At 43.2% G+C, this 18457-nt stretch overlaps 1 pseudogene; it reads right to left on the bottom strand.

Moving 5' to 3' along the window:
* Window positions 1-1116: 1116 nt before the first annotated feature.
* Window positions 1117-17075, bottom strand: LOC123997786 (annotated as a pseudogene).
* Between the last annotated feature and the right edge of the window lie 1382 nt (window positions 17076-18457).

Below are 18457 nucleotides of genomic sequence, written 5' to 3'. Positions count from 1 at the left end.
ACCTGGGGACGGCCCATCAGGAAGTCCAGGATCCAGTTGCAGAGGGAGGTGTTTAGTCCCAGGGTCCTTAGCTTATTGATGAGCTTTGAGGGCACTATGGTGTTGAAAGCTGAGCTGTAGTCAATGAACAGCATTCTCACATAGGTGTTCCTTTTGTCCAGGTGGGAAAGGGCAGTGTGGAGTGCAATAGTGACTGCATCATCTGTGGATCTGTTGGGGCGGTATGCAAATTGAAGTGGGTCTAGGGTTTCTGGGATGACGACATGGCTACAGACGGGAGTGTGGATCGAAGTTGTTTGATTTGGAGATGACCAACATTGCCTATAGAAATGTATCCGTCTCATATTAGTTGAGAGAAACAACACATTTCTCTTGCAAAATGCACTAACACAATCAAAACTTTAAAAAGCCTACCTGTCACAAAATGTAATAACTCCAAAAGTGTCATTTGTTGTCTGGAAAGATGATCAACTATCACCCTCAGAATTTAGAAAACATGTCACAAGCAGTCACGGGAAGTAGTGGTGCTGCTGCTGCACCCCCTGAAAAAGTAGAATTGAATAATAATTTATATTCACAAAAGTAGTGCACTGTGGCTAGAGGTTTCTTCAGCTTCCAGAGACCCAGGTGGTGGTCTCAAAAAAGGCCTCAGAATCTGTTAGCGATTCTAGGTTGAAGTAACCACCATCATGCCATAGGTTCTCACGTTCCTCCTGCTGCTGCTCCTCTACTTTAACATCATAGTGCCCATTGGGTATGAAGTTTATTACTAGTTATTACTGCACTGTTGGAGCAAGAAATACAAGCATTTCTCTGCACCTGCGATAACATCTGCAAACCTGTGTACGCGACCAATAAACTTGATTTGAGTAGTCATCAAGCAGCCATCTTGAAGGATGAAGTAGAATGCCTGAGTTATCTAAGCTGTATCATGCATAGACTACTCATTATAGGATATCTATGGTTACAGGGCTTTGAACAGATGATTCAATTCCACTACGTCAACTGCACCAGATGAAAAAGAGCATGAACTTCCACTTAATAAAGTAGCTCAAATAGAGAACATCTCACTTGCCCTTCAATTGAACCAATCATAGAAGACAGTTCACACACACACACGAAACCACAAGGCTTTTATTCAAAAACGCATTGTCAGGAATTAAGATGTATATATTCATATGTAAATAGATAATGCTCATATACACAGAGAATCAATGTGCTAGAGTCATTGCAATATTCATACACATTTAGGTGTGTATGTCCTTAACTATTCTCCAAAACCAAAACGATAAATGCAATGGCTGTATCACTGCTTACAATGGATGACCTTTCGAGGCCTTTCAATGCCACCAAAATCTGAATGAGCAGACATGATCAAAGGTAAAAGTGTGTGTGTGTACCGGTTTGTATGATGAAATCAGAGAAGCCTCTGTAATATAAAGTATTGTTAGCTTGTTTAACATGGCATAACATGTTAGTTTGTTCAATGCTCATTGATTTATTCAAGACTTCCCCCACACTGCAGCACTTTTTACAGTCTGGTAGTTGGCAGCATGGGAGGTTGTTACTGGGGGGGTATCCCTCCCTGATTTAGTTGGCGGGGTGGGGGGGTCCCTCTGGGATGAGAGAGGTGAAGAAGGTGCTGATGAAGGACCAGGTGGAGGCCAGGAAGCCGTGGTGGCGGGGGGCAGCGGGAGCTGCCGGGTCCTCTGGGCCTTCCTCTCCACTGTCGCCCTCCTCATCCTCCAGCCCTTCATCCATCATCCGCTCCTGAGATGGAGAGAAACAGGACGAGAAAATGAGAGAGAATAAGAGAAGGACCATCGGTTTAAAAAGCAGAGACGGAGAGAGAATGTGGCAGAGAGAAAGGAGCAGCTTGGACACAGACAGAAAAACAACCACACAGACAGACCGATCAGACAGAAAAACATAACCACACAGACAGAGATGGAGTCCATCTTAAACAAGGAGCACCTACCATCTCCTGGATGTCCTGGTGTCTCTCTGCCTCGTCCTGATGAGCTAACCCCGCTCCTTCTCCTCCGGGGTTCTGCAGCTCTGGCCTAAAGGGGAACCAACCAGCCCTGTGCCTAGTTAACACCACAAAATTAGTATCTCACACACAGACACAGTGGGCTCCAAAATTACTGTCACCCCTGACTGATAATGCACAAACAATACTTGAACAAATATAAACAGTATAATTATAGAGAAACTCAAAATACCAACATGTGAGAAATACTGTACTTTATTCATGTTTTAATGGAACCCACCAAAATCATACAATTATTTAACACATACATTTAACCAAAATCAAGGTTTCATAAATATTGGCACTCCTCATTTAGTACTTAGTGCATCCACCTCTGGCAAGGATAACAGCATGGTCTTTTCCTGTAATGTTTGACAAGGTTAAGGAACACATTTGGAGGGATTTTGGACCATTCCTCTATGCAGATCCTTTCAAGATCCTTCACATTCTTGGGTTTGCACTTATCAACTGCCCTCTTCAACTCAGCCCACAGGTTTTGGATTGGATTGAGGTCCGGCGACTGAGATGGCCATGGCAGAACATTGATTTTGCTGTCACAGAAGCATTTGGGTGGATCTTGAGGTATGTTTTGGGCCACTGTCTTGTTGGAAAGTCCACCTACGGCCAAGTCCAAGCCTTCTGGCAGAGGCAACCAGAATGTCAGCCAAAGTTGCCCGATTCTTGGTGGAATTCATTATGCCATCAATCTTAACCTCTGGAATTAAAACAGCCCCAAAACATCACTGACCCACCACCATATTTCAACGTACGAGGTGCCTCTCCTTGTATGCATCTCTGTTTCGACACCAAAACCTTAAATTTTCGTCTCATCTGACCAGAGCACCTTCTTCCAGTCATAATTTAAATTATGTTTGGCTCCAAGCACTTGAGTCTGTGTCTCTTGGGGTCAGAAAGGGCTTTCTTATGGCAACCCTTCCAAAGAGGCTGTGGTTGTGGAGGTGGCGGCTGATGGTGCTTTTTGAAACCTGGTGACCCAAAGACGCCACCAAGGCCTGCAATTATTTCACAGTAATTCTTGGGGATTTTGTTGCTTCTCTCACCATCCTCCTCCCTATCTTGGGGGGTAAAATGCATTTGCGTCCTCTACCCATGAGGTTTTCAACTGTTCCATATCTTTTGAATTGTTTAATAATTGCCCTGACAGTGCTCAGTTGTATATTCAATTGTTTGTGGACCTTCTTGTAGCCATTAACAGATTCAAAGCTCATCACTAAGCTAAAGATCCTGGGACTAATCACCTTCCTCTGCAACTGGATCCTGGACTCCCTGACGGGCCACCCCCAGGTGGTAAGGGTAGGTAACAACACATCCGCCACGTTGATCCTCAACACAGAGGCCCCTCAGGGGTGCGTGCTCAGTCCCCTCCTGTACTCCCTGTTCACACACGACTGCGTGGCCAAGCATGACTCCAACACCATCAATAACTTTGCAGACGACACAACGACAAGACAGCCTATAGGGAGAAGGTCGGACACCTGGCCGGGTGGTGCCACAATAACAACCTATCCCTCAACGTAATCAAGACAAAGGAAATGATTGAGGACTACAAGAAAATGAGGATTGAGCTTCATGTTCCTTGGTGTCCACATCACCAACAAACTAGAATGGTCCAAACAGACCAAGACCGTCGTGAAGAGGGCACGACAAAGCCTATTCCCCCTCAGAAAACTAAAAAGATTTGGCATGGGTCCTCAGATCCTCAAAAGATTCTACAGGTGCAACATCGAGAGCATCCTGACTGGTTGCATCACTGCCTGGTACGGCAACTGCTCGGCCTACGACCGCAAGGCACTACAGAGGGTAATGCGTAGTGCCCAGTACATCACTGGGGCCAAGCTTTCTGCCATCCAGGACCTCTACAACAGGCGGTGTCAGAGGAAGGCCCTAAAAATTGACAAAGACCCCAGCCACCCTAATCATAAACTGTTCTCTCTACTACCGCTTGGCAAGCGGTACTGGACCGTCAAGTCTAGGATCAAAAGGCTTCTCAACAGCTTCTACCCCCAAGCCATAAGACTCCTGAACAGGCAATAAAATGGCTACCCGGACTATTTCCATTGTGTCCCGCCACCCCCTCTTTTACGCTGCTGCTACTACTCTGTTTATTATCTATGCATAGTCACTGTAACTATACCTATATGTACATACGGTGGGGCAAAAAAGTATTTAGTCAGCCACCAATTGTGCAAGTTCTCCCACTTAAAAAGATTAGAGGCCTGTACTTTTCATCATAGATTCACTTCAACTATGACAGACAAAATGAGGGGAAAAAATCCAGAAAATCACATCGTAGGATTTTTAATTAATTTATTTGCAAATTATGGTGGAAAATATGTATTTGGTCACCTACAAACAAGCAAGATTTCTGGCTCTCACAGACCTGTAACTTCTTCTTTAAGAGGCTCCTCTGTCCTCCACTCGTTACCTGTATTAATGGCACCTGTTTGAACTTGTTATCAGTATAAAAGACACCTGTTCACAACCTCAAACAGTCACACACCACTATGGCCAAGACCAAAGAGCTGTCAAAGGACACCAGAAACAAAATTGTAGACCTGCACCAGGCTGGGAAGACTGAATCTGCAATAGGTAAGCAGCTTGGTTTGAAGAAATCAACTGTGGGAGCAATTATTAGGAAATGGAAGACATACAAGACCATTGATAATCTCCCTCGATCTGGGGCTCCACGCAAGATCTCACCCCGTGGGGTCAAAATGATCACAAGAACGGTGAGCAAAAATCCCAGAACCACACGGGGGGACCTAGTGAATGACCTGCAGAAAGCTGGGACCAAAGTAACAAAGCCTACAATCAGTAACACACTACGCCGCCAGGGACTCAAATCCTGCAGTGCCAGACGTGTCCCCCCTGCTTAAGCCAGTACATGTCCAGGCCCGTTTGAAGTTTGCTAGAGAGCATTTGGATCATCCAGAAGAAGATTGGGAGAATGTCATATGGTCAGATGAAACCAAAATATAACTTTTTGGTAAAAACTCAACTCGTCGTGTTTGGAGGACACAGAATACTGAGTTGCATCCAAAGAACACCATACCTACTGTGGAGCATGGGGGTGAAAACATCATGCTTTGGGGCTGTTTTTCTGCAAAGGGACCAGGACGACTGATCCGTGTAAAGGAAAGAATGAATGGGGCCATGTATTGTGAGATTTTGAGTGAAAACCTCCTTCCATCAGCAAGGGCATTGAAGATGAAACGTGGCTGGGTCTTTCAGCATGACAATGATCCCAAACACACTGCCCGGGCAACGAAGGAGTGGCTTCGTAAGAAGCATTTCAAGGTCCTGGAGTGGCCTAGCCAGTCTCCAGATCTCAACCCCATAGAAAATCTTTGGAGGGAGTTGAAAGTCCGTGTTGCCCAGCAACAGCCCCAAAATATCACTGCTCTAGAGGAGATCTGCATGGAGGAATGGCCCAAAATACCAGCAACAGTGTGTGAAAACCTTGTGAAGACTTCTAGAAAATGTTTGACCTCTGTCATTGCCAACAAAGGGTATATAACAAAGTATTGAGATTAACTTTTGCTATTGACCAAATACTTATTTTCACCATAATTTGCAAATAAATTCATTAAAAACCCTACAATGTGATTTTCTGGATTTTTTCCCCCTCATTTTGTCTGTCATAGTTGAAGTGTACCTATGATGAAAATTACAGGCCTCTCATCTTTTTAAGTGGGAGAACTTGCACAATTGATGGCTGACTAAATACTTTTTTGCCCCACTGTATTACCTCAATTAGCCTGACTAACCGGTGCCTGTATATAGCCTCGCTACTGTTATAGCCTCGCTACTGTATATAGCAACTGACCTTTTTACTGTGGTTTTTTATTTCTTTACTTATCTATTGTTCACCTAATACCTATTTTTTTACTTAAAAATTGTACTGTTGGTTAGGGCCTGTAAGTAAGCATATCACTGTAAGGTTGTATTCAGTGCACGTGACAAATACACATTGGTTTGCTTTATGAAGGTCTATGACCATCTGTCTCTTTTGAACTGCCAGTTCTTTTGTTTTTTTCATAGTGTTGGATGACAAAAGGGATATTGCATTACCTCATTTATTAAATCAATAAATTACTTTGGTGGGTTCCATTGAAATATTAATAAAGTAGAGCATTTCTCACAAGTTGGTGTTTTGAGTTTCTCTATAATTATATTGTTTATATTTTTTCAAGTATTGTTTGTGCATTGCCAGTCAGGGTTGCCAGTCATTTTGGAGCCCACTGTATAAAGTAAACAGGGTCCTTCAAAAGTATCCATTTTAATGTCAAACTGATAGTGTACAGAAGAGAACTCACAAAAAGACGAGCAGCATGGCGCCTATCACCATGACGAAGCGGCCAAAGGAGGAGTAGAAATACACAATGCTGAGCAAGATGGCAGCGCGGGAGACCGCGTACATCCAGTCCAGCCAATCCCGGTTCAGTTCATCCTCATTTAGCACAGCCCCGCCCTGGGCATTCATCTGGATATTGGGATTGGCCGCCCTGTCCTCTTGAATGGGGTTAGGTCCCAGGGGAGGTGGAGCTTCATTGGGCTGTGCGGGTTGGGGGGGAGTGGGTGGGACTGGGGGAGGAGGGAGGGGTGGAGGGGGGCTGTGAGGCTGCCACTGCTGCTTGACTGGAAGAGGGAGAGAAAGAAAGACATAAATAAGTATTAGCGGATAGAAGCCAGTGAATATAACTCATTCCAACAGAAATGTATGTGGTCCTTATGGGTTGTTAGGATTGGGCTCTAAATGCAGACGACTGACTTACTATTGCATGTAGTAGTGGCGTGCATACATTTGCTGCCACCAGAGGACCTGCATGGGCATGTACATGGGGTGGGGGGGCACACCTGCAGCCATACCCCCCCTGTACTGGGACCTGCGTCCCATCTGGCCTATGGAGGAAAAACAGTAACACATGCAATCAAAAATCATGCGCACACAATATTTTCTGCATTATTCCCACCATTTTTTGAAATTGAATTTCACTTATTTTCCTGACTAGGTAGAAACGGAACTAGAATTGATCCTAATACACGAGAACAGTGCTTACCATTGCATTATACCAGTAGAGGTAGGATTTTGAGGGGTAAATTGGGGGAAGCCTCCACGATGCCTTAGTCCATCATAACTTCCTGCTACTGAGGCAGCGGACTGACCGTCCTGATTTGGTGTTGTGGCCTGGGGGGTGGAGCCAGCACTGTCTGAACTCTGAGTGACAAGACATACACCAATCATAAACCAGCAAAGGAATATATAGGTTTAAAAAAACAATGCACCTATGGGAATAAGGACAGCTGCAAAGTAGGGCTGGGCGGTATAGAGTATTTTACTATATACACACACACACCGGTACTGATGCACAGACAAGCTTAGGTTTTTACTTTGCATTGTATAACGGTATTTCAATGTTTGGTTTGTTAAATGTGTTATGCCACTGTGTGTAATGTCGGTTGGATCCTACCCTGTCACAATAACCTCCCTCTCGCCTTTTCATTAATTGTGTCAATCACTGGATTCAAAGTGCCCACTATATTCAAACTTTTGGTTGAAGTTTCTTGAATGTCCAAAGCCCTATTAAAAACCCTTAGAATGTATGTGTTGCCACTCCAGGGTCATGCACTACAAATAAAGCATATTTAGAACTTGTAATGTTAAAAAACTCAAATACCGCAAGAAATTTGAAAAATATTGTGATATATTTGGGTCATGTCGCCCAGCCCTACCGCAAAGACACCAAACGGATACGTTCCAAGTCACAGAGTAGAAATGTAATGTATAGACCACACCCCACTCTCCATTCCAAATGACAGAGCTTTCTGTTATGTGTTCTAGGCATTTAATTTCTATCTGATTGAATTGTTGAGCTCCACAGAATGACTCCACACCATTAGACGTACCCCAGAGCTGGAGCTGGGGTCAGAGGTCACCGAGTTGGGGGTGGAGCAGTGGGGCGTGGGCGAGGTTGGTGGGCTACGGGAGGCACACACCAAGTGCATCATGTGATAACCCTCCTGCTGTAGGCAGAAATAGAGGGTTGGATGTGGGGGAAAAGGAGAAGGGCATAATTAATCATTTGATTCTGTTTTGGTGATTGGAGGACGTGAGAGTGAGAGCGAGCGAGAGCGAGGGAGGGAGGAATTTCAGGGAACAGGCTAGAATTCAGGGACAAAGCCAACCTCACCAATGTTGCTTACTACATCGAATCAGCTATTGTTATACTGTCACAGTCTCTGCCTCACGTTCACCCTCTCTCTCAGACACACAAGGGGGTGGGCCCTATTCAATAACGGCTCAGCAGTCAGTTGCCTGTTATGTTGAGTGAGGTTTCTGTGATATTGCATACCAATTCTAACATTTCAGATATAGTGTTAGTCCACCATACTTCAAACCTCTCGACCATATGCCACAGCAGAAAAACAGAGACAAGGTCGAGGGTGGTCTTTACCTTCCTGAGGACATCCCTCAGTTGCAGGTGGTCCTGGAGGAGATGGCCCGAGTATACCAGCCGCTGATCCTTGGATGACTAAAACAACACAACTGTCATTCTGAGAAAGCCTGTTGCAGAATATGCTACTAGATCATAAAAATAAAAAATAAAAAAATCACAGTTTGGGTTGATAAGCCCTAAATGCAAAAATTATGGAAAATGTTACATGCAAGAACAATGGCGCTGAAAGTATATCAACAAGGTGGTAGGGCAATATTACGTTTATTAATACAGAAGCACTATTGCAACCATAGACCTAAATGTTTGATTGATCCGATACAGTGACAGAACATGACATCAGTAATATCTCTGGTTGGAAAACATGTGCATTGTTTTTATGTAGATTTTAGAATATTTGCATGAAAATCTGGCACCAATTGGATGGAAACCTAGCTTGTGTTCCAGAGAGGCTAAGCATTTTCAGATTAGATTACATTAGATGAGGGTAGATTACACACTTCAACACATACCTGCAGCGTCACAAGACAACACCGTACAGAATTATTTCACATGATGTACAGTACCAGTCAAAAGTTGGGACACCAACTCATTCAAGGGTTTTTATTTTTTACTATTTTCTACATTGTAGAATAATAGTGTAGACATCAAAACTATGAAATAACACATATGGAATCATATAGTAACCAAAAAAGGGTTAAACAAATCAAAATACATTTTATATTTGAGATCCTTCAAAGTAGCCACCCTTTGCTTTGATGACAGCTTTGCATACTATTGGCATTCTCTCAACCAGCTTCATGAGGAATACTATTGGACATCCACCTGGGAATACTACAGACTATTCTATTCACATTGCCCCCCTCCCCTCCACTGACACTTTCTGTTGTCATCTATGCATTGTCACTTTAATTAACTCTACCTACATGTACATACTACCTCAACTAACCAGTGCCCCACACATTGACTCTGTACCGGCACCCCCTTGTATATATTGTTATTTTTTACTGCTCCTCTAATTACCTGTTACTTTTATCTCTTATTCTTATCCATATTTTTTTTAAACTAAACTGTCAGTTAGGGGCTCGTAAGTAAGCATTTCACAGTAAGGTCTAAACTGGCTGTATTCGGCGCATATGACTAGTAAAATTTGAAGGAGTTCCCACATATGCTGAGCACTTGTTGGCTGCTTTTCCTTCACTCTGCGGTCCAACTTATCCCAAACCACCACAATTGGGTTGAGGTCTGGTGATTGTGGAGGCCAGGTCATCTGATGCAGAATCATCACTCTCCTTCTTGGTCAAATAGTCCTTACACAGCCTGGAGGTGTGTTTTGGGTCATTGTCCTGTTGAAAAACAAATGTTAGCGGGACTAGGTTCAAACCAGATGGGATGGCGAATCACTGCAGAATGCTGCGGTAGCCGTGCTGGTTAGTGTGCCTTGAATTTTAAATAAATCACCAACAGTGTCAACAGCAAAGCACCCCCCACACCATCACACCTCCTCGCTTCACGGTGGGAACCACACGTGCGGAGATCATCCGTTCACCTACTCTGCATCTCACAAAGACACAGCGGTTGGAAGCAAAAATCTCAAATTTGGACTCATTAGACCGTTCTAATGTCCATTGCTCGTGTTTCTTGGCCCAAGCAAGTCTTCTTATTGGGGTCCTTTAGTAGTGGTTTCTTTGCAGCAATTTAACCACGAAGGCCTGATTCACGCAGTCTCCTCTGAACAGTTGATTTTGAGATGTGTCTGTTACTTGAACTCTGTGAAGCATTTATTTGGGCTGCAATCTGAGGTGCAGTTAACTCCAATGAATGTATCCTCTGCAGCAGAGGTAAATCTGGGTCTTCCTTTCCTGTGGCGGTTCTTATGAGATACATTCCAGATGACTACCTCATGAAGCTGGTTGAGACAATGCCAAGAGCATACAAAGCTGTCATCAAGGCAAAAGGTGGCTACTTTGAAGAACCTCAAGTATATTTTGATTTGCTTAACACCTTTTTGGTTACTACATGATTCCATAAGTATTCATTCATAGTTTTGATGTCTTCACTATTATTCTACAATGTAGAAAATAGTTCAAATAAAAACCCTTGAATGAGTAGGTGTCCAAACCTTTGACAGGTATTACATGTAAATGTAGACCTACATACATGTAAAAGCAAGCATTTCAAATCCCCAAAACATAGTCTATGCTCAGAAGGAATATAGTTGGGTTTTGTTTTGGTGGTCAAGACGCAGCAAGATAGTGCTCACAGATAAACAACGTGGCAGAGAACCCAATGTGTCATTCATTTTGGAAAACCTGACAAATGAACTATTAAGATAATATCCCTTAACTAATCCCTTCATTTAGGATGCTTGGTTGGTTGCTGTGGTTACACAGTTTTGTTCTGCTTTCCCAGGTGGATGTCCAGTTTTGAGATTTACTCAACAGCTGTCACATCTTTCAGTTTATGGAGCTCAGCTAGGAAACAATTAAGAGTGTCTACAGCTTCCTCTGGTTATAGAAAATGCTAAGATGAACAACGCAATTGCAATTACCTCACAAGTGTATAACATGAAAAATCAGGGCTTGTTTCTTACTCAAATTCTGGACAAGTCTACTTCAAAACTATATTGAACAAAAATATAAAACGCAACATGTAAAGTGTTTGACCCATGTTTCAGGAGCTGAAATAAAAGGTTGCAGAAATGTTTCATAAGGCCACTCTAAAATGTGCAGTTGTTACACAACACAATGCCACAGATGTCTTAAGTTATGAAGGAGCTTGCAATTGGAATGCTGGCTGCAGGAATGTCCACCAGAGCCATTGCCAGTGTAAGCTTTAACTTCCTGACTGATGTCTTGAGATGTTGCTTCAATATACCCACATCATTCTCCCTCCTCATGATGCCATCTTACCTGCAGCAAAGCACCCCTAACAACATGATGCTGCCACCCCCGTGTTTCCCGGTTGGGATGGTGTTCTTTGGCTTGGTCATTATGATGGTCATTATGGCCAAAGAGTTCCATTTTTGTTTCATCAGACCAGAGGACATTTCTCTAAAAAGTACGAGCTTTGTCCTCATGTGCTGTTGCAAACCATAGTCTGGCTTCTTGTATGGCGGTTTTGGAGCAGTGGCTTCTTCCTTGCTGAGTGGCCTTTCAGGTTATGTCGATATAGGACTCGTTTTACTGTGGATATAGATACTTTTGTACCTGTTTCCTCCAGCATCTTCACAAGGTCCTTTGCCGTTGTTCTGGGATTGATTTGCACTTTTCGCACCAAAGTACGTTTATCTCTAGGAGACAGAACGAGTCTCTTTCCTGAGTGGTAATGATGGCTGCGTGGTCCCATGGTGTTTATACTTGCGTGCTGTTGTTTGTACATATGAACGTGTTACCTTCAGGCGTTAGGAAATTGCTCCCAAGGATGAACCAGACTTGTGGAGGTCTACAATTTATTCTCTGACGTCTTGGCTGATTTCTTTTTATTTTCCCATGATGTCAAGCAAAGGGGCCTTGAAATACATCCACAGGTACACCTCCAATTGACTCAAATTGTGTCAATTCGCCTATCAGAAGCTTCTAAAGCCATGACATAATTTTCTGGAATTTTCCAAGCTGTTTAAAGGCACAGCATTTAAACATTACATTTAAGTCATTTAGCAGACGCTCTTATCCAGAGCGACTTACACAGCCAACTTAGTGTATGTAAACTTCTGACCCACTGTAATTGTGATACAGTAAATTATAATGAAATAATCGGTCTGTAAACAATTGTTGGAAAATGTACTCGTGTCATACACAAAGTAGATGTCCTAACCTACTTGCCAAAACTATAGTTCGTTAACAAGACATTTGTGGAGTGGTTGAAAAATTAGTTTTAATGACTCCAACCTAAGTGTAAGTAAACTTCCGACTTCAACTGTAGGTGGGGCTTAGTAACTATGCATAGGTAACAAACAAGCAGCGAGTAGCAGCAGTGTACAAGGGGTGGGGGGGTCAATGTAAATTATCTGGTGGCGATTTTTATGAATTTTTCAACAGTCTAATGGCTTGGGCGTAGAAGCTTTTGAGGAGCCTTTTGGTCCTAGACTTGGCGCTCCGGTACCACTTGCCGTGCGGCAGCAGAGAAAACAGTCTACAACTTGGGTGACTGAAGTCTGACAATTTTATGGGCTTTCCTCTGACACTGCCTATTTATAGGTCCTGGATGGCAGGAAGTTTAGCCCCAGTGATGTACTGGGCCGTTTGCACAACCCTCTGTAACTCCTCACGGTCAGATGCCGAGCAGTTGCCATACCAGGCAGTGATGCAACTATTGATGGTGCAGCTGTCAAACCTTTTGAGGATCTGGGGGCCCATGCCAAATCTTTTCAGTCTCCTGAGGGGGAAAAGGTTTTGTCGTACTCTCTTCACGACTGTCTTGGTATGTTTGGACCATGATAGTTCATTGGTGATGTGGACACCAAGGAACTTGAAACTCTCAACGCGCTCCACTAATGGGGGCCTGTTTGGCCCACCTTTTCCTGTAGTCCATGATCAGCTCCTTCGTCTTGCTCACATTGAGGGAGAGGTTGTTGTCCTGGCACCACACTGCCAGTTCTCTGACCTCCTCCCTATAGGCCGTCTCATCGTTGTCGGTGATCAGGCCTACCACTGTTGTGTCATCAGGAAAATTAATGGTGGTGTTGGATCGTGTTTGGCCACGCAGTCATGGGTGAACAGAGAATACAGGACGGGACTAAGTCCACACTCCTGAGGGGCCCCAGTGTTAAGGATCAGCGTGGCAAACGCGTTAGTGCCTACTCTTACCACCTGGGGGCAGCCCGTCAGGAAGTCCAAGAACCAGTAGCAGAGGGAGGTGTTTAGTCCCAGGATCCTTAGCTTAGTGATGAGCTTCGTGGGCACTATGGTGTTGAACGCTGACTTGTAGTCGATGAACAGCATTCTCACATAGGTGTTCATTTTGTCCAGGTGAGAAAGGGCGGTGTGGAGTGCGATTGTGTCATCTGTGGATCTGTTGGGGCGGTATGCCAATTGGAGTGGGTCTAGGGTGTCCGGGAGGATGCTGTTGATGTGAGCCATGAAAAACCTTTCAAAGCACCTCATGGCTACCAGTGCGAGTGCCAGGGGGCGGTAATCATTTAGGCAGGTAACCTTTGTTTCCTTGGGCACAGGGACTATGGTGGTCTACTTGAAACATGTAGATATTACAGACTCCTTCAGGGAGATGCTGAAAATGTGAGTGAAGACTAGAGGTTGACCGATTAATCAGAATGGCCGATTAATTAGGGCCGATTTCAAGTTAACAACGTTTTTTTACACCTTTATTTAACTAGGTAAGTCAGTTAAAACATATTCTTATTTTCAATGACGGCCTAGGAACGGTGGGTTAACTGCCTCGTTCAGGGGCAGAACGACAGATTTTCCTCTTGTCAGCTTGGGGGATAATCTTGCAACCTTAAAGTGAACTTGTCCTTGTGCACTCCACAAGGAGACTGCCTGTTACGTGAATGCAGTAAGACAAGGTAAGTTGCTAGCTAGCATTAAACGTATCTTATAAAAACAATCAATCAATCATAATCACTAGTTAACTACACATGGTTGATGATATTACTAGATATTATCTAGCGTGTCCTGCGTTGCATATAATCTGACTGAGCATACAAGTATCTAAGTATCTGACTGAGCGGTGGTAGGCAGAAGCAGGAGTGTAAACATTCATTCAAACAGCACTTTCGTGCGTTTTACCAGCAGCTCTTCGTTGTGCGTCAAGCATTGCGCTGTTTATGATTTCAAGCCTATCAACTCCCGAGATGAGGCTGGTGTAACCGAAGTGAAATGGCTAGCTAGTTAGCGCGCGCTTATAGCGTTTCAAACGTCACTCGCTCTGAGCCTGTGGTCGTTTTCCCTTGCTCTGCATGCGTAACGCTGCTTCGAGGGTGGCTGTTGTCGATGTGTTCCTGTTTCGAGCCCAGGTAGGGGCGAGGAGAGGGACGGAAGCTATACTGTTACACTGGCAATACTAAAGTGCCTATAAGAACATCCAATAGTCAAAGGTTAATGAAATACAAATGGTATAGAGGGAAATAGTCCTATAATAACTACAACCTAAAACTTTTTACCAGGGAATATTGAAGACTCATGTTAAAAGGAACCACCAGCTTTCATTATGTTCTCATGTTCTGAGCAAGGAACTTAAACGTTAGCTTTCTTACATGGCACTTTTACTTTCTTCTCCAACACTTTGTTTTTGCATTATTTAAACCAAATTGAACACGTTTCATTATTTATTTGGGGCTACATTGATTTTATTGATGTATTATATTAAGTAAAAACACGTGTTCATTCAGTATTGTTGTAATTGTCATTATTACAAATAAAATAAAAATTGTCCGGTTAATCGGTATCGGCTGTTTTTTTGGTCCTCCAATAAATCGGTATCGGCGCTGAAAAATCATAAATCGGTCGACCTCTAGTGAAGACACTTGACAGTGGGTCCGTTGACCTGTTGAAAGGTTTTGTTCAAATCAGCTACCGAGAGCGTTATCACACAGTCATCCAAAACAGCTGGTGCTCTCGTGCATGCTTCAGTGTTGCTTGCCTCGAAGCAAACATAAAAGGCATTTAGCTTGTCTGGTAGGCACACATCACTGGGCAGCTGCGTCTGGGTTTCCCTTTGTAGTCAGTAATAGTGTTTGAGATGCTCTGGATCGACATGTATTATTGCATGTTCCAGTTCCCACCAATATCCAGCAACTTTGCACAGCCATTGAAGAGGAGATGGACAACATTCCACAGGCCATAATCAACGGCCTGATCAACTCTATGCAAAGGAGATGTGTCGACCTGCATGAGGAAAATGGTGGTATCACCAGATACTGACTAGTTTTCTGATCCACACCCTACTTTTCTTTTAAGGTATCTGTATTACAGTCATGTAAAATCCATAGATTAGGGTCTAATTCATTTATTTCAATTGACTGAATATATGAACTGCAACTCAGTAAAATATTTGAAATTGTTGCGTTTATAGTTTTGTTCAGTATATTTTGCAGATACTTTTACTGTGGTTACTCCTTTGAGAGTTAGACCTAGAGCTGAGCTGGAGCAAAAGCCTGCACACCCAGTAGCTCTCCAGGCGGACGGTTCCCCCGTCCTATCCACTCCCCTTAGTTAATGGAATGGTGGGGATGAGGAAACCAAAAAATGGCAGTACCAACTCACCGGCTTGCTTGGGTACACATTCGAGATGTGACTCTTCAGTTTCTCTACCGTCCAGTTGAGAAAACAGTTTATTGTCTGGTCGTCATACTTCTGGTTGGGGGCCTTGATGACTAAGGTGACGGGACTGTCAACTGCTCCTGGGTCCATGGTTCATATTAATGGGTGTGTCAAGGGGATGGGAAAGGACAGGGCTCACCTCCTACACCTGAGGAGGAAGACTCCTTCAGATCCTCTTAATCATTGTGATCTCAAGTCCAGCTCAGCCAATGACTGTGGTGGACAGGGTATTTTCTCTCTAAAGAGCGGTCATTGGCAGGGAGATGGTGTCCAATCACGATGTAATCCTGGTGGAGAGTGAAGCAACTATGTTTCTTGGGGTTCTGTCAAATAGAGAAAGTGATTAAGACAATGATTCTCAAACAGTTATGAATCTGAACGTTTTGAATGTCCTTACGTGTTGATGTCATAAGGTGAATGCACCAATTTGTAAATCGCTCTGGATAAGAGCGTCTGCTAAATGACTTAAATGTAATGTTAAATGTTGTGGTACTAACTAGGCTACTCAAATGTATTGACATGCAGAGATTGACAGTCTCTGGAATTGTTTATGTTAATTTATCATTAAAAAAGGGATATTGGCTAGCTAGCTAATACTTTTAAATGCTTTTATAATGTAATCAATGAGTGAGACACAGCCAGTCCTGATGATTACTATGTACTCCTATGTATGGCCAGTTGAAGAAAATATTAGTGCTCAAGAGCGTAGTCAGCATGACTATATTCAACAGACAAGTCGCGGATAAACATAAACACAGACACTAGCTCTCTGACACCCCTGACCTAGCTAGCAACAATTCAGGGGGAGACATTCCAGTCTTCAGAACACCTGTCGCGTTGCGTCATACAGCCGTCAAAACGAGCCATCCAGCCAGATACTAGTTAGCGACCTACTTGTTTATTGTTTACACTAACCACCAAAACTAGTCCATGTAGAAAGTAATTGTATTATGTTAACATATCTGACAAATATACGTTCGTTTTACGAGTGCTGTGCTATCAAAGCTCCAGAGATTAGTGTTGCTAGTTAGCTAGCTACCTATTAGCCAAGCTAACATTACGTTAGCATATCGTGAAATGCTGGTTTGCTACTTCTCTTGATAATACGAACGACGTGACAGTATCGGGGACAAGAGGTTTATTCATACACAACGTTAACTTACTTTAGATTATTTGAGTATTTTCGACCCCTTTTGACTGCTCCTTCCCAGTTCGACAGTTATTTTTGGTGAGTCGGGTGTAATACCGGAAACTACGTCATAATATTCCACTGACAGCTAATGGGTACCAGTCATAGAGATAGATAGAGGACACTATATAATTAACTCACGGGTGTTAGTCGTCCACCGAAAGTATTTGTAAATATATTTGAAATATTGTTGAGAAATGTAAATTTTGTCAATCTGGGAAATAATCAATTGAGCATTTGTTTTTCCAATGTGTGTATAAAACATGTTCTGGGTGGATCTTCTGATTTGGTAGGGACATCCATCTGCAAGCTTGTGCTGTTCTTTTTGTTTTTGATAGTGCAAGATTCTCAACTACCGACAAGTACGTGATGAATTTCATTATAATTCTTACTAATTCTTCTTAAATGTATTAAATTGCCCCCCCCCCCCTCATCAACCTACACACAATACCCCATAATGGCAAAGCAGAAACAGGTTTTTAGAAATTTTTGCAAATGTAGAAAAACTTTTTTTTTCAATGAAATATACATTTACATTATTCAGACCCTTTACTCAGTACTTTGTTGAAGCACCTTTGGAAGTGATTACAATCTTCAGTCTTCTTGGGTATGACGCTACAGTCTTGGCACACCTGTATTTGGGGAGTTTATCCTATTCTTCTCTGAAGATACTCTCAAGCTATGTCAGGTTGGATGGGGAGCTTTGCTGCACAGCTATTTTCAGGTCTCTCCAAAGATGTTAGATTGGGTTCAAGTCCGGGCTCGGTCTGGGCCACCCAAGGACATTCAGAGACTTGTCCTGAAGCCACTCCTGTGTTATCTTAGCTGTGTGTTTAGGGTAGTTGTCCTGTTGGAAGGTGAACAGATGGTGGCAGACATTTTTTTTTGGTAACCTTCCCCAGATCTGTGACTTGACACAATCCTGTCTCGGCGCTATTATCCTCAGCATAAATGAAATATCTTATAGAATTCTACAGTCTGGCCACACAGCAATGTTGTTTGTAATTTACAGATTTTTTTTACCATGTCAATGTTTTGACTGAATAGCTGAATAGGGCCATAAATTCACTCCATTGTTTTTGTGTGACAGTGCTCTCTTTCCAGGGGCTGAAATTACATTTTAATTCCATCAAGTCAGGAGATAAATTGAAATGTAAGAATGAAAAGTGTCATTCCTTTTCAATGAGAACGTTTTCCATTTTGGAACTGGAATTTAAATTTGCTTTCACTGGGTGTCATGGAGGACAGGTATGTTTATCAGGAGGGGCAAAGAGCCCGGATCTCAATCCCATTGACCATGTCTGGGACCTGTTGGATCAGAGGGCTAGGGCCATTCCCCCAAGAAATGTCCGGGAACTTGCAGGTGCCTTGGTGGAAGAGTAGGGTATCAACTCACAGCAAGAACTGGCAAATCTGGTGCAGTCCATGAGGAGGAGATTCACTGCAGTACTTAATGCAGCTGGTCGCCACACCAGATACT

The sequence above is a fragment of the Oncorhynchus gorbuscha genome, linkage group LG15, assembly GCF_021184085.1.
Source record: "Oncorhynchus gorbuscha isolate QuinsamMale2020 ecotype Even-year linkage group LG15, OgorEven_v1.0, whole genome shotgun sequence".
Classification (NCBI taxonomy): Eukaryota; Metazoa; Chordata; class Actinopteri; order Salmoniformes; family Salmonidae; genus Oncorhynchus; species Oncorhynchus gorbuscha.
Note: the sequence above shows the minus strand (reverse complement) of the source record. Positions and strands in the feature narration are given on the sequence as shown.